The 12,303-nt window shown below is 40.3% G+C and overlaps 1 protein-coding gene across 1 annotated transcript in view; it reads left to right on the top strand.

Moving 5' to 3' along the window:
• Nucleotides 1–3,532: 3,532 nt before the first annotated feature.
• LOC131037511 (uncharacterized) overlaps nucleotides 3,533–12,303 on the top strand; it is a 38,016-nt gene continuing 29,245 nt past the window's right edge. The window contains exon 1 of the mRNA XM_057969669.2: nucleotides 3,533–3,968. The gene's annotated coding sequence lies outside the window, so the exon portion shown is untranslated. The remainder of the gene's footprint in view (nucleotides 3,969–12,303) is intronic.

Below are 12,303 nucleotides of genomic sequence, written 5' to 3'. Positions count from 1 at the left end.
GTTCTTGAAGGAATTGGACTCTCTGGCAAGGCAATTCTTATGGGAAGGCAATCTATCATCATCCAAATGGTGTCTTGTTAATTGGGACTTGGTGTGTAGCCTGAAGCAATCGGGTGGGCTTGGTTTAAGACAGTCTATTTTATTTGGGGAGGCTTTGGTGGCTAAATTGTACTAGAGGCAGTGTGTTGAGCAGGATTGAGGTTGGGGTAGGATTTTGGCCTATAAATATATGTAGAGGATCCTGATGGAGGAAATTCCAAGATACTTGCTTGAGGGAAAACGCTCAATGATTTGGTATACTCTCAAGAAGGGGGCTTCTCTTATTAAGGAAGGACCCTTTTGGATATGTAGGAGGTTGGAAGAGGTCCTTTTCTAGAACGACTCTTGGGATGGATACCCCCCATCCTTGATCAGTTTCCTAACCTTGGGAATCTTTGCCAGAGATTTTTGGAGGCAGGGTGGTCAAGGGAGAGTGACTTCAAGGCTATTTATAGGTGTGGGCGGCTAGAGTTGGAGTGGTGGAAGGCTTCTAATGAGTGGTTGGTTGTTTGGATGGATGAAGAGTGTGCTGAGTTGCACAACATTCTGGTGAGTAGACATTGTAGTTCCCTCAAGGGTAGGGATGGACTTGCTTGGTTTTTGAATCCTAAGGGTGTCTTTACTGTGGCTAGTGGATACGAGGAATTGTTGAACCAAAGACTGGAGGGAAGAGAGGTGCACTGGTGGAAACATGTGTGGAATAATTTTTCTTGGTCGAATTGTAACTACTTCACTTGGACTTTGGCTTTGAATAGATGCCTAAATTGGGACAATATTCGTAAGCAGAGATTCTTGGGGCCTTCCATTTGTGCTTTGTTTGGTAATGGGGAGGAAGATTCCTCACACCTGTTCTTCAGATGCCTCTTCTCGTTGCTTATTTGGCATTACTGTTGGGGGATGTGGAAGCATCCTTGTGTTCACGTGGATTCTCTGGTGGAGTTTTGGAGCAGTTTGGGCAGACCTCCTATCTTGTCCTCCTTCCTCTAGACTGTTTGGTATATTGGGCCCATTTTCATACTGTGGTAGATCTGGCTTGAGAGGAATAGGAGGATCTTTCATGAGGTTAGACTATTAGTTTAGCAAGTGTGGAATAGAATCATTGTTATGATTTGGGAGACGATAGAAGCTAAATGTGAGGTGAATTTTCCTCTGGATAGAGATGAGGCAAATATTGTTTGTAGGTTGGGTTTGCAGGAGTTGTCTCTCGCCTTAGCTTGTGTCAGGAGAGGTAGATGTTCTATGAAGAAGGTTCAAAGGGTGGGAAGGTGGATGCCCCCTCAGGATGAGTTTATCAAGATTAACACCAATGACTCCTCTAGGGGTAACCCATGCCTTGCTGAGGTTGGTGGTGTTGGTAGGAATTATATGGGGGAGGTGGTTTTCTTCTTTTCAGTGCATAAATGGCAGCAGTCTAATAACTTTATGGAGGGACTTGCAATTCTCTATGCTCTTAAGCATGCTTGGGAGTTGGGACAAAGGAAGGTTATTTGTGAATCGGATTCACAAATTATTGTTATCTTGTTGACATAGTGGAAGGTGAGTGGGATTCATTGGCAACTGGCAAGGATTGTTCATCAGATTCTTCAAATTAGTTCTTTGATGGAGAAGGTGTCTTTCATCCACATTCCCCGTGAATGGAATAGAGCAGTTGATTGTTTGGCTAAGTGGGCCTTGGAACATGGTAATGATTGGAAAGTTGAAGGTTGGGAGCATCTCTCCTCGGATTACTGTCAGGACTTGCAGAAGATTTTTGCTGAGGACATGGATAGTTATGAAGCTGGCTGATCTTTGGCTGGGTTTGTGGTTCATTTCTGTGGCCTTGGGGCTCTGATTCTCTTTGTAATTGTTGTGTCTTATTTTCAATAAAGTTTTTACCCCTTTATTAAAAAAAAGGGATTGTGGGATAAACTATACGATATGTATGAAATGGCTTCAACTTCGAATCAAATAAAGTTTTCCTCGTAAAGAAGTTATATAATTTGAAGATGAAAGAAAGGGGAAATATGTTGAATCATTTAAATGAATTTAATACCTTGATTAGTCAATTAATTTCGGTAAGAATATATTTGGATGAAGAAATCAAACCTATTTTGTTGTTGTTCTCTCTACCAAATAGCTGGGAAGGAATAGTAATGCAATCAACAATTTGGTCTCTGGCAAGAACACATTGAAATTTGATGAAGTTGTAGACACTCTTCTTAATCGAGACATGAGAAGGAAAAATCAAGGAAGACAATAAAGGTAGACATCAAGAAAGAAGCAAAAATGACAATCGAAGGAGATCAAAGTCTAGAGGGAGAAACGAAGGTTGTTGGTTTTGTGGCAAAGGACATAGTAAAAAGAATTGTTGGTCATACAAAAGGCATAAAATTAATTAAAACACAATGAGGTCAACACAACATGTGAATGAGATGAAGGTGTTCTAGTATTGTCAACGTGTGAAAGTACAACAAATTTGTGGGTGTTGGACTCCAATGCCTCTTTTCATGCATCTCCATGCTAGGAATATTTCAAGAACGATCAAGAAGGTAAACTTGGTAGAGTTTATCTTGGTGATAATGAACCATTAGCATTAGCTAAGTGATTATCACCACATCTAATTTAAAATTAGCTAAGTGATTTGTCATAACAAATGATCTTGTTGCAAACTCTACAACTTCAACACCTTTTATTGAACATACCACAAGACTGAGAGGGGGGGGTGAATCAATTTGGACCTCGAAATATGTAATTTATAATTTTAAGCTTCAAACCACAACCATATAATCACAACAATAATAAATCATGAAAGCACAAAGCACAACAAACATATGAACACCAAATTTATGTGAAAAATCCTAAGTAGGGGAAAAACCACGGTGAGAATCACACTCACAATATGAATATAATTATTACAATGTTGCCTCCAAGACTCATGGCCCCTAAGAGGACTTGTAAAATTAAGGTGCACAACCTTAGGGCAAGATACAAATGTCTTGCAAAATTAAAACATTGTTTCAAGGCAAGATACAAAAAGGTGCTAAAAAACACACTATCTTTCGACAGAGAAAGGAATAGTTGAATTGAAAAGAACAAGATCTATTGATCATGAAATTGTCCTTGAACCACTGTGTTAAGCAACCAAGATCATGGCAAACACATCTGACCTCAAACACTATTTCAAAACACTCTCACATTGAAGATATCATCATCAACGCTCTTCACAACTGACTTTTGCACATCTTCAACACTAAATCTGCTTGCAAATCATTAATTCTCGTATCTATTTATTATTAAAAGATTTTTTAAATTTTATCTCAAACATACAAAATAAATTTTTGACCAAATGAATTTTTTTCCTGGATATATTCCAAATCTAAAAATTATATATTCTTTATATATTTTTCAATAAAATGTATGTTTTTTTGGGGAGTATATATGTTTTAATTAATTAATCTATATACTATTTAATATGAACATTGTCGAACAGAATTAAATATTTTTCACCCCGAGAAAAACATTGACGAGTTAGTCACTCACCTGTTACACAAATTCATAGGTTTCAATCTGAGGCGTACTAAAAATCGTAAACTGTTAAAAGGTCAATAATAAAAAAATGTATAAACAAAACGCGATTAACTGCTACCGCTTTAACCATGGGAGTGTAAGGGCGAGGGTTTCACGACAATGAAGAGTGCTTATTGCTGTTGATGAGAGCTCCAGCGGACGTCGAGAAGAAAATATTGGGAGAAAAAGAAGCGGGCATGGTGATGAAAAGCCTCCTAGAGGTCATTGATTACTGCTAGCGCAAGCGCGTTTTACATTGACACCTCAAGCTAGTCAATATTTGAGGAGTTCTACATCGAAGGTTACACTTTTGGATGATCTGTTGCTCACAATATCGTATTTAGCCAAGGATTTAATTTGTTGAGTGATCTGCAGAACCTAAGGTTAGCATTTTACAAAATTTAAGGGTTTTTAAGATATTTTGAATTTGAGGATTATGATTTGTACTTTGGTTTACCATTCATAATGTTAGATGTTTTTTTCTAAAACGCTGAATTTTAATAAGATCAGTTATTTTTATGTGCTTCTTGTTCAACATAATTGTGTATATATAGTTCAATCTATTCTATTTTTTTCATTGATTTGGTGATGAAAAGCCTCGTAGAGGTCATTGATTACAGCGCAAGGACGTTGTACATTGACACCTCAAGCTAGATAATATTTGAGGTGTTCTATTTTTCTCTGTGTTTTTGGTATTATATTTTGTTTTCATGTCTTCGGTGGACCAGCATCTAGAAAATCATGTTTTGCGGAAGGAATTTTTTTTTTTTTTTGAATAAAGGGGTAAAAACCTTATTGAAAATCAGAAACAAGAATTACAAAGAGAACCAGAGCCCCAAAGCCCCAGAAAGGAACCACAAACCCAACCAAAGATCAGCCAACTTCATAACTATCCATGTCCCCAACAAAGATCTTCTGCAATTCTTGACAGTAATCCAGGGAGAGATGCTCCCAACCTTCAACTTTCCAATCATTACCATGTTCCGAGGCCCACTTAGCCAAACAATCAACAACTCTATTCCATTCACGAGGAATGTGGATGAAAGACACCTGCTCCATCATAGTACTAATTTGAAGAATTTGGTGAACAATCCTTGCCAGCTGCCAATTAATCCCACTCACCTTCTGCTCAATCAACAAATTAACAATAATTTGTGAATCCGATTCGCAGATAACCTTCCGCCATCCCAACTCCAAGGCACGCTCCAGGGCATAGAAAATTGCTAATCCCTCCATAAGGTTATTAGATTGCCGCCCTTAATGCACCGAAAAGAAGAAAACCACCTCCCCAATACGATTCCTACCAACACCACCAACCCCAGCAGGGCCCGGATTACCCCTAGAGGAGCCATTCAATGTTAATCTTGATAAATTCATCTTGAGGGGGCATCCACCTTCCCACCCTTTGAACCTTCTTCATAGCACGTCTACCTCTCCTGACACAAGCTAAGGCGGGAGACAACTCTTGCAAACCCAACCTACTCACAATATCCGCCTCATCTCTATCCAGAAGAAAATTCACCTCACATTTAGCTTCCACCGTCTCCCGAATCATAACAATGATTCTATTCCACACTTGCTGAACTAACAGTCCGACCTCCCTAAAGATCCTCCTATTCCTCTTGAGCCAGATCTGCCACAGTATGAAAATGTGACCAATATGCCAGACAGTCTGGAGAAAAGAGGACAAGATAGGAGGTTTGCCCAAACTTCTCCAAAACTCCACCAGAGAATCCGCGTGAACACAAGGATGCTTCCACACCCCCCACCAGTAATGCCAAATAAGCAGCGAGAAAGGGCATCTGAAGATCAGGTGTGAGGAATCTTCCTCCCCATTACCACACAAAACACAAATGGAAGGCCCCAAGAATCCCCGCTTGCGAATATTGTCCCAAGTTAGGCATCTATTCAAAGCCAAAGTCCAAGCGAAACAGTTACACTTCAGCCAAGAAAAATTATTCCACACATGTTTCCACTAGTGCACCTCCCTCCCCTCCAATCTACGGGACAACTCCTGGTACCCACTAGCCACAATAAAGACGCCTTTAGGATTCGGAGACCAAGCAAGTCCATCCCTACCCTTGAGGGAACTACACTGTCTACTCGCCAAAATGCCATGCAACTCAGCACACTCTTCATCCATCCCAACAACCGACCACTCATTAGGAGCCTTCCATCGCTCCAACTCCAGTCGCCCACACCTATAAACAACCTTGAAGTCGCTCACCCTAGACCAACTTGCTTCCAAAAACCTCTGGCAAAGATTCCCAAGGTTAGGAAACTGATCAAGGATGGGGGGTATCCATCCCAAGAGTCGTACCAGAAAAGGACCTCTTCCCCCCTCCTACATATCCAAAAGAGTCCTTCCTTAATAAGAGAAGCCCCCTTCTTGAGAGTGCTCCAAATCCTTGAGCCTTTTCCCTCAAGCGGGTATCTTGGGATTTCCTCCTTCGGGATCCTTTGCATATATTTGTAGGCCAAAATCCTAGCCCAGCCTCAATCCTATTTAACACACCACCTCCAGTACAATTTAGCCACCAAAGCCTCCCCAAATAGAATAGATTGCCTTAAACCAAGCCCATTCGACTGTTTTGGGCTACACACCAAGTCCCAATTGACAAGACACCATTTGTATGAGGACAAATTGCTTGCCCATAAGAAATGCCTTGCCAAAGAGTGCAAACCTAAGTTACCTGTTCCGGTTCGGATTCGGGTTCGGTTTCACGGATTCGGCAAAAAATTTTTTTTTTTGGGTACGGGTACAGGTTAGTCCGTACATATATATATATATATTTTAATTTTTTTTAATATATATATATATATATATATGTTCAAACTTCAAACATCAAAATTATATATGTTCACAGTTCAAACATACAAATATGAAACATCAAACATACAATGTAACTTTCCCATACAATGATACATAGATGATAACAGATAAATCATAAATCAATAAATCATAAATCCATAATTGCCAATGCCAATAAATATTCTGATATTGATATATCATAAATCATAAATGTAATATCATATTCATAATTTGCAAAAAAGATAATATTCAAGTTTCAAGTTTCAAAATGTGAAAATGTCATGACACAATAAAGTATAAAGTTAAACATTCAAATTACAAGCCATCTATGGGATTTAAATTCCATATTCATCTTCATCTGAAGCATCCAACCCAAACCCACGGTCATCAAGTGGTTCAAATTCAGCATCAATTGAACCAATATCAAATGGAATGCCACTCCCACTAGCTATGTCTCTTTCAAATTCCATAACCGCCTCGTCTATAGAGACTTGGCAAAGTTGTGCAACTGTAGCATCTAAATCAGCATACTCAGGGGCTAGATCCCAATTCCTTGTTACACCCTCACTATATTCAGGGTCCTTATGTGACAACAAACGAAGGTTGGAGTGTACGTAGACCAAATCCTCAGCTTTCTTTGCACCCAAATGGTTACGTTTGACTAAGTGGATGAAGGAGTATGTACTCCAATTCCGCTCAGCTGAAGAAGAACTTGCAACCTGTTAAAAGTTAAAACATAATTAGAAATTTATAAATTAAAATTATAAAATAAAAATATGATAGCATCAAATGGAATTGGAAAACTATAAAAATAAAAAATAAAAAGATACATACTTGGGAGTTAAGTTTAATTGCAAGAGGCTGCAAGTAAATGGAGCCTTGACCATGTACATACCACCACTCATCAGCATCCATCCCATATCTAGCATTAAGAGCTACAACATCATGATTTTTTGCAGATACAAATTGGCCAAACTCCCTCATGACAATATTTCTTGTCTCCTCATCTTGATATATCTTTTTAAAGGCAGCCCTATAGCCAGAAGCAACCTCTGCATCTCTATATGGTGGCACCCTCCTTGGTGTTGCAAGCATCTCTGCACTATAAAATTTTGGCGTCAAAGCAAATGCTAAGAGATGTAAGGGGATGGTCATCTTGTTCCAACGGTCAACAACAATTTTCTGCACAACTTTGAAAAATGTTTCCGTTGGGTCATTTTCTTTTCTATTTATTACTTCTTTTATTTTTTCCACCATGCAATCCATGCCATCATAAATCTCGCCCAAACATGGGCGATCAGTATCAGCATACCTGATCATGCTCATGATGGGCTCAGTGAAATTCAAAACATATTCCACATCATCCCACCATTTCTCACTAAGGATCAATGCTCTTACTTTTAGAGCTCTTTCTGTGTGGGATTGCTTCCATACACTCCACAAGCTGTTGATGACCATAGAACTCAAGGCGTCTCGCACCTTCAGAAGTCGTCTTAAGACGAGCGTGTGAGATGCAAATCGTGTTTCAGCAACCTAACATGACATAACAAAATACACAACATATATCAAATGCAAGTCTATAAAAAATACAAATTTAAAACTAAAAAATTAAAAAATAAAATTTAAAATTAGTAATTATAAATTACCTTCAACAACTCCAACTTGGAGAAGGTCCTGAAAATGGCTTGTGACATATGATGATTAGTCACAAACATTTGAATCTCCTCGCCCTCCACATATAGTTTTTTCACCCAATCAATTTGTGTGCCAAGCTTTTGCATGATTAAATTGAGTGAGTGTACTGCGCATGGTGTCCAAAAGATGTGACCATATGTAGCCTCCACTATAGTCCCTGCTGCCTTACAATTTTTAGCATTGTCAGTTACAACTTGGACAACATTTTGAGGCCCCACCATGTCAATGCATTCTATCAAGATATTGGCAATGAAACTTGCATCTTTCACTTGCCCCTCACAATCCACTGCTTTCAAAAACATTGCCCCTTTAGGACACACTGCTATAACATTGATCAATGGCCTATTTTTACAATCTTTCCATCCATTAGAAACAATGGTCACACCTGTTTCCTGCCATGTATCTTTGATGACCTTCAACTGTGACTCTATGGATGCTTTCTCCTTTGCCAATAAGGTGGTTCTCACCTTTTCATACCCTGGACAAACATAATCAGAAGGTGTATTGCAAAGAGTATGCACCATGTCCCGAAAGTAAGGTGATCTAACAAGGTTGAAAGGAAGCCCATTGCCATAAAGGCAACGTGCAATTTTGGAATCTGCAATCTCTCTCAGTTCATTTTTGAAGGCAAAATCCAATGGGCCTCTTTTCCGTGAAGCCACAACATTCTGATTCTCTACTGCATCAACTGGTGGGTTTTGCATGAAAGGATGTGAACCAGCTGGTCTTGTGGAGCCAATGCTACTAGAAGGCCTCTTAGACATTGAGCTTTGATGGAGAAGAGGATGATCAGTCTTTGCTTTGCTACTTCTCCTATCAGCTTCCTCTTGTTCTCTAATATATCCCAAAACTAGAGCTTTTGACAGCCCCTTGCCATCTGATCCCTTACAAAATTTTATTCTATGCCCAGGGATGAAACAAAGGTGGCCTTTCACTCGATAGTATGAGCTGGTATACTCAGTGCCACAATGGTTGCATTGCCAAACAAAACCCCCACCACCAGACACTGGCTTGATCATTGTTGTATAATGCCAAAGTGGTGAATCTTGATCAATTTTAAAGGGGGTATTTTCATTTCGGACATTTGCAACTGAACTAGAGCTTGCACTTGCACTTCCAGTTCCAGCCATTATGTATGATTATATGAATAGTGCACCTAAAATGAAAAGAGAACGCACAACATTATTGAAAAAAATTATTAAAATTTTGGTATTATAACCCCATACTATGCATACAAAGTGTAAAAAAATATACAAGACTTCTTTAAAAAAAATTAAAAAAACTTTAAAAAACTTTAAAATTTTTTTTTAAAATTTGAAAAAAACTTGGAAAAATTCTTGAAAACTTGAAAAAAATTCAGATTTACTTACCTTTAATGGCTAAATCCTTCTTCTCCAGTGATTCCTATGCCTTTGATGCGTGTCTCACACCTTCGTAGTCGTCACCTTCGAAGAAAAATACAGAAACTAAGAACCTTGATTGTAGAGAAAAAATCTTCAAAAATGCAAGTAGAATAGGTTGAATGCATGTTTTGATGCATGAAATGCATCATAGAGGGGCGGATTAGGGTTTAGATGTAATTAGAAGATTAAAAATATTGTTTTTTTATTGTTTTTAAATGCTTGCTAACCCATGGGCCCCGTTTTTGGGAACCCACAGGCTTGGGTTCACCCGGGTCCTCCTGGGTTCGCCTTGGGTCCCACCCGGGTCCTGCCCAGGCGGCTGGGTTCCCTGTGGGTCCTGCATGGTAGAACCCACAGGGAACCCAACCGCCTGGGCAGGACCCGGGTGGGACCCAGGGCGAACCGGACCAGGACCAAGACCGGGCACGGACCAGGACCAGGACCCAGCCAAAATAGGGGAGAACCGGTATCACAGGTGCAAACCCTTCAAGAACCACTTAGGGGCCACTTGTAGCATATATCGATAAATCGGGAGAGCTTGAACCACCGACTGGATCAGTTGAACCCTCCCAGCAAAGGATAACCATCTGTGTGTCCAATGTTCAACCTTCGTGCGAAATTTATCCAACATACCTTGCCACGAATCCCAAGGAGGGTTACCAGGAGAAATAGGAATAACCAGATAAGTCAAGGACAGAGAGCCAACTTGGAATCTCAAGATATGAGCAATCCTCCTCTGAATAGTTCCAGGTGTGTGAAGAAGAGGATAGAAGATTTATCCTCATTGATCAACTGGCCCGAAGCCGCAAGATAAACATCCAAAACTTTACGCAGATTAGTAACTTCTCTGATCCGAGCTAATCCCATCAGGGCCGTGTCATCAACAAACTGCAAATGAGTCATCAACAAACTGCAAATGAGACTACGGCTGCAAGTCATTACCCCAACTCCAACCCTGAATAATACCCAGACCCACATTATGCTTAATCAGCCTCCCCAGACCCTCAGCCAAAAGAATGAATCAGTAAGGGGAGAGGGGGTCCCCCTGGCGAAGACCCCTAGAAGCACCAAACAACTCAGTATGATCTCCATTAATTAGCACAGAGAAGGAGGTAGACGTAACACAACTCATAACCCATTGGGTCCATTCATTAGCAAAGCCAAAAGCCCTAAGGATCTTCTGGAGGAAGGACCAACGAACTCTATCATAAGCCTTAGCGATATCTAGCTAAATAAACATAGCTTTTTCCTTGGAGGTTGGCATAGAATGAATGGTCTTCGTAGCAATGAACACACCATCCAAGATTTGGCGACCTTCCACGAACCCGCTCTGCTCCTCAGAGATGACATCCCCAAGACAATTCTTCAACCTATCTGCTATCAGCTTAGAGATGATCTTATAAATCACATTACAGAGAGAGATAGGGCGGAACTGGCCTAACCGGTCAGCCCCATTACACTTGGGGATTAGTGCAATGAAAGTCGCATTCAAAGCCCGAAGCATCTGCTTATTCCTCTGGGACTCTTGGACCACTTCCAATAAGTCCAATTTGATAATATCCTAGAAATCTTGAAAGAATTCAATCGGAAACCCATCCGGTCCAAGAGTTTTTCCCTTCCTCATGTGAAAAACAATCCTCTCAAGTTCTTCCAGCAAAATAGGACCCATAAGCTGCTCATTTATCTCCCTAGTAACTAGAGAAGGAATGCAAGCAAGAACTTGATTCTCCTCTTCCGATTCCCCCTGCGAATCCTCGTTGAAGAGGGACCGAAAATATTGTAAAGACTCCCTAGAAATCTCCTGCAAGGATAAAAACTGCTCACCTCTATCATTGACTAGAACATGAATGGAATTGCCATGTCTTTTTGCTTTCACTGAATTGAAGAAGAAAATAGTATTCTTGTCCCCCGCTTGAAGCCAATCAATACGAGCTCTTTGTTTCCAGTAGATTTCCTCCCTAAGCTCCCATTCCTCTAAAGCCTTGACAACCCTGTCTTCCTCCCTAAGCAAGGCTTCAGACAAACCATGGTTTCTAATTTCACTAATGATGCCATTCAACACTATTTGAGCAGCTTTCTTAGCATGAAAAATGTTCTCGAACATTGGCGGTTCCACCGTTTAAGCCGAAACTTAACAAATTGCAGCTGCTTGGCAAAAGTGTACATAGCAGTGCCAAAGGTTGGCCTCCCTTTCCTTCACCACTCCACTACATGATTCTGCAAAGAAGGATCCCGTAACCACATAAGCTGGAATTTGAATGAAGGAGAGCGAGCGATCCGAGCAGAAGAAGATACCAACTTAATGGGCCAGTGGTCTGACCCTCTCCAGTCAAGAATCTCAGAACATGTGGACCACATCCCACCAACCCAAAAACTAGAAACCAGAAAACAATCCAACCTCTCCGCAATCCAATACTTCCCTACCCTCCTGTTGTTCCAAGTGAACAAACCATTACCATGCTTAAGGTCAACAAGATGCAAAGATTATATACTATCCCAAAAAAGGAAAGAAGAAGGTTCCAATCGCATAACACCACCCTTGTTTTCACTCAACTCTAGGATGGCATTGAAATCGCCCACCATAATCCAAGGATGAAAAGGGAACAACCTTCGCATAAAAGAAATAGGAGACCATAAGTTCTGCTTACCTTGAAGATCAGTGGGGGCATAAATGTTAGTAAACAAGATATATTCCCCAGTCTCAAGACTAGAAACAACCTGGATAACGAAGATCTGGAGGCAACCCACCAAATAGGACGAATCCTCAAGGGGTTCCAAAGACAGACCACCCCTCCAGAGGAGCCAACT

The sequence above is a fragment of the Cryptomeria japonica genome, chromosome 6 (genome assembly GCF_030272615.1).
Source record: "Cryptomeria japonica chromosome 6, Sugi_1.0, whole genome shotgun sequence".
In the NCBI taxonomy this organism is placed as follows: domain Eukaryota; kingdom Viridiplantae; phylum Streptophyta; class Pinopsida; order Cupressales; family Cupressaceae; genus Cryptomeria; species Cryptomeria japonica.
The sequence above is the reverse complement of the archived record's forward strand: the minus strand, read 5'-3'. Positions and strand labels throughout refer to the sequence as shown.